The following is a 5645-nucleotide window of genomic DNA, read 5'->3' on the forward strand; positions in this document are numbered from 1 at the left end:
TCAAATGTAAGGTTATTCTTCATATATTATATATATATGTGTGTGTGTATATGTATACAAATATATTTTTACTCTAATATGACTTATTGTGCCCATATAACTCAATTATAATATAAGGTTTACTTCCAATGCTTTGAAAGGGCTATCAAGCTGTTTAGGAAAAATAAGTTATACAAATTAAATGTTAGTAGATTAACTCACGGTCATGTCAATTGCTAGTCTACTTTTATCACAAGAATATACATCTTAGGTACAGCAGATAGATACGACTCTATAGAAAGACAAGGTCTTCAAAAACCCCAGAGATATGCAGAATATGGCATGTAAAAATGTTTTTATTATTTTAAAGATTCATTGATAATGAGACAAGTTAACTCCTGGCAACACCCAGCCTACCTCAAAAAAGATGATGAGCATCAAAGCACCTCCTTAAGGAGTTGGCTTCAAATGTGGAAAACTAGCCACTGGGCAAAAGGTCCTCATTTCTACCACAGATAGAATTCTGCCTAAAAATAGGCAAGCTTGGATGCAGGCAGAGTCGATGGCCAAACTCTGCCAAGACAGGGTAAGCAAGTCCTCAATAATTCCTGCCTCACAAATATGTCTGTCAGATATATTGGGCCAGAAGGCTGAATAAGATGCTCTAACGTTATAGAGAGTTTTGGGTCACTATTCAGGTAGAAAACTGTCTCTGTCATCTTTTCATTTGGAAAGCTACTAACCTGCACTCCTGGCATACTCAAATAATCAAGTTTACTCCTTCTCAAGTCTCTGAGTGAGTTGAAGACCAAGTAGCTTAGTTTTACAATGAAGCTTAATTGTTTAGGGGTTAAGATGTTTTTAGATCTAGATAGGTGTTCTAAGTTAATAATAACAATATGTGATGGAGATTGATTTACATTCAGAAATTTAGATGCACCAAGATAGGAAAGATGTCTTCTTCAAGGCTGTCAAATACAAATAGCCAAAACACTAAGAATGTAACATTTATATAATTCCTGATTGTGTCATGGTTCTTCTTGCCATAGGTAATCTATTGTATATATGTGTAATAATATAAATGTATATGAACAAAAATAAAATAATTTTTAAAAGATAATAAATAAATAAAAATGAAAAGTTAACAGAGAAATACCATCTACCAAAGAGAATTAGATCATTTTAGAAATGATATGTATAATATGAGAAATTAAAGAGTTGGAAAAAATAAAATAAAATAATTCTTTTTAAAACTGGCAATACTTCACAGAACTTACACAAAATTTCCTATGTGCTGTAGATCATCTCTAGATGATTTACACTACCTAAAACAATAGGAATGCCATGTAAGTAATTGGCAGAGATCATGCCCCACCCAGAGCACCCAGGAGGCAAATAGGCCATGGTGGCACATGCCTTTAATTCCAGCACTTTGGAGGCAGAGGCAAGTGGATCGCTGTGAGTTCGAGGTCAGCCTGGTCTATAAAGTGAGTCCAGGACAGCCAAGGCTACACAGAGAAACCCTGTCTCGAAAAACAAAAAAGCAAAAAACAAACAAACAACAACAGAAAACAAGCAAAACGAGCTGAGATCTAGCCCTAGAACCTATGTTAAAAGCAAACAAGAAACTGGGCATGCTAATATGTACCTGTGTAGTGTGTGCTTTTTAAAATCTATATTATTGGACTCCTTAAATCTCCACCTCCCTTCCAACCCTTGTCCACTCCAATCCCTTCCAACACCCCAACACCAGGTAGGAGAGAAAGAGAGTTAGTGAGGAGACAGGGCAGCGTTCACTATAGCTACTTCTTGCTGGTTAAGGCCATCAGGTTCCTTGGGTCAAGTCCAACATTCGTTTCAGGATATCTTCAACTTTATCTCGTCAAACTGCACCAGCAACTAGAAGCAGCAGCCTCCTTCTTCCTCGGAGCCCACTGCTCTCTCTGGGATCTGACATTTATTCCCTCTCCAGAGTCCTCAGAACTAAACTCTCTACAGCTGACCACCGTCATGCCCCTCTCAGAGGAGCCTGCACAAGACAAATAGTCTGCTGCTGTGGACAGTCTGAAACAGCCCCATGTCACACAACTGGGATTAAAACAAAAACATGTTTACACAACATGACTGAGTTTTTAAAAAAACACACCAAAACTTCCACTACATGCCTATAATTGCAGAATGAACGAAGCAGAAAGGAAGATCCCTGGGGGCTTACTGGTCAACCAGCCTACCCTTGTGAGTCCCAGGCCAGCAAAAGTCTCTCTCAAAAAACAGAAAAACAAAAAAAATCAAATATCATGTGGATGGTGCCTGAGGAATGACATCCGAGATGGTGCTCTGGCTTCAACACACACACAAATGCATATAAAGATATGTTAATCTTGTTGGTTTGGTTTGTTACCACCAACACACACACACACACACACACACACACACACACACACACACACAGAGTTTCTCTGTGTAGCCTTGGCTATCCTGGACTCACTTTGTAGACCAGGCTAGCCTGAATTTATAGAGATCCACCTGCCTCTGCCTCTCAAGAGCTGGGATTAAAGGGGTGTGCCAACCTTGTTTTCTATCACAAAGCTCCCTCCAGCTATAAACTTTCCCCCTTGCTTCTGAACTCCAGCCTCAGAGGCGACACCAGCGGAATCCAGTTTGAACAAGGATGTGTGGCTTAGGATCAGGTGTGTGGAGTTGGGGATGGAGTGAGAGTTGGAAGGTTGTAAATGTGGGCCGTAGGGCCTGGAATGAGAAAGGCAACAGGACACTGGTTTCATTAACTTTGCCTCATCTCTTTTCTCATGTGCTCTGTCAGAGTGTATTTCTCCTCAGCCCTAAGAACCAGATCTTTGCAGGCCACAGTTTAGTTAATAAATCACTGCCTTAATCCTTGCCTCTTGGGCCTACCAGGCAGTAAGGTGAGCTAGAACACCAAAGAATAGCTGAATTCATTCTTAGAATGTGGCTTGCCACTTTCATCCAGGAATTTGATTTTTCAAGTCTTCATAGTTACTTCACCCAAATCAGGTTGTGTAGAAACTCCTTTTGGCCAGATGGTTTTTCAGACAGCAGTTACTAAGCAATTGCATTGTTCTGTTTCACACTATATAATCTTCACTGAAAGGCACATTGATAAACATCAGCCAGGCCAGTTTCTGGGTACCTCTCTCTCTCCCAGAGGGCAAATCTCTAGAGCAACCTGTACCTGTTGGCTGATCCTCATGGGAACACAGTGATGGCATGGCTCTGCTGGAAAGTTTGCAAGCAGGCCAACCAAAGAAAATCAGAAAGGCGGTAACAAGGGGTAGAGGCTGTAGCTTTCTCTTTGGAAGGATGGTGTCTCCTGCCTATGCCACAAAGCGGGCCTAGAGTTCCAGGGATAGGAGACTCCTTCTCTCACTCTAGCTGCCAATCCCCCCTTCCTTGTTCACTCAATAGCCAGCAGACATTGGTCGCAGATTTACACTGGGCAAGGAACGCTGCCACACTTTTGAGATATATAAGCTCCTTGTATGAGCCTCCAAGCTCGGGGACAGTGAGCAGTCATTTGCAAAGATGGTTACAAGTCAATATAGAAAGGGCTGGACCCAAGAGAGGCCCAAGTTCTCACTGAGTACATGAGAGCAGGCCTTAAATGGAGCAAGAGGCAGATCACTCATTGCCAGGGAAAGACTGCCTGGAACAAGTGGCTCCAACCCCTATAGTCAAAAACCGATTAACTGAGCAGTTACTATGTCCCTGGTGCTTCTCTGAGTGTTAAGACAGAACAGTAGACCAGACACACAGTCTCCTCAACAGCTCCTCCCACTTCAGAGAGAAGAGGCCCATTCCCATGCATAGTGTATCAGCAAGTGACCAGGTGACCAGGGAGAACTGAGGAGGTGATGGGCAAGGTGAGATGCTAATGAAAGCATGGATGGAAGAGCTTTGAAGACAAGGATGATTCTGTGCTGTACATCAAGGTTCTCAGCTGGCACTGCAAGCCCCATAGCTTCATCCTAAAGGTTGTAGAGGGGATCTGGTGGAACCGATGTGCTCACAGATTACAAACTCACCCACTGGCCTTTGGATTGTGGGTAGCGTTGAAGCAATGGGAGTCTCTTCATATCAAAGACCAAGTGTCTCTCTTTCAAAATTCAAAATACATCCTTGAGTTTCAGAGATCTGAAAACGTATTTAAAAGTCTCCACATTCTTATACAAGTCTCTCTGGGGGGCATATTTTGCCACACCATGCCAGTTGTGAGGTGGGTCCAGGCACTTGCATCCCTGGTCTCGCTGGTCCCGTCTGTAAAAGGAGATGCTCTCTTTTTTTTTTTTTTTTTTTTTTTTTTTTTTTTGTCTTCATGCATTTATTTGTTGATCGGCATGTGGAATTATGGTGTCCTACAGCTGTTTTTGTTTGTTTGTTTGTTTGTTTTTTTGATGGCAACTGTCTTTATTTTTTTTTTCTTTTCTTTTTTTTTTATTAATTTATTCTTGTTACATCTCAATGTTTATCCCATCCCTTGTATCCTCTCATTCCTCCCCCCCCCCATTTTCCCATTATTCCCCTCCCCTATGACTGTTCCTGAGGGGGATTACCTCCCCCTATATATTCTCATAGGGTATCAAGTCTCTTCTTGGCTACCTGCTGTCCTTCCTCTGAGTGCCACCAGGTCTCCCCTCCAGGGGACATGGTCAAATGTGAGGAGTGAGTTAACCCAGAAGCAGAAAGAATCAAATGGTATATACTCACTTATATCTGCATACTAGCCCAAGGGGCATGTCCCACGAAAGCCTTCACTTACCAGGAAACTGGGACAGAGGGGAAGGCATCCTATTGGGACTCTAAATGAGAGACGCATGGGAGAATAGCAAAATAAAAGGATACAGAGGGTCCTAGAAATCTACAAGTAGAACATTATGATAGGCAGATTTGGGCCCAGGGGTCCCGCTCAAACTAAGGCACCAGCCAAGGACAATACAGGAGGTAAACTTTAAACCCCTTCCCAGATCTAGCCAATGGTCAGAATATTCTCCACAGTTGAGTGGAGAGTGTGATATGACTTTCTCACGTACTAAGGAGATGCTCTCTTAAGGCTTACATTTAGGAGAATGTGTGGATCAGAACCCTCAATCTAGCGCTGCGAGGCACTGCACTGCGGCAGTTTGCGCTACCCATTGCCTACCTCCCTCCTCCTCCTCCTTCCATCAGCTTCTATGGCTTTGTACTAGTCTGACCCACCTTCTTTACAATTGCCTCTTCTTCCTCTCACGTCCTTGGAGTCCTTCTGAGCCCTCAGAAACCCCATCCATATGCCCTGTCACCAGCTATCGCCTCAATGTAGAGTAGTCCTAAGCCTGTCTCTGAGGCCCAACATCTTCCCCCGCCACCCCCCCTGGGACCTCACCCTCTCTCCAGCTTTGTCACTCCCTACCCCATGTCACACCAGCATCTCAGACCCCACTTGCCCTCTTCCCCAGACCTTGTCCTTCTTTAGAGGGGCTCTTTGACAGCATCTTCCTGTACGCTACCCATGTGAAGACCCTTCTCTCTGGAGCAGTCACACCTAGGGAATCAGCTAAGTCCAACCCGAAGCCTCCTCGCCAGCTCCAGAACCATCACATTCATCCCTTACCACCCCCACATCTTATTATGATCATTGTAGCCACGGCAAC

This window comes from Acomys russatus, chromosome 3, assembly GCF_903995435.1.
Source record: "Acomys russatus chromosome 3, mAcoRus1.1, whole genome shotgun sequence".
Taxonomy (NCBI): Eukaryota; Metazoa; Chordata; class Mammalia; order Rodentia; family Muridae; genus Acomys; species Acomys russatus.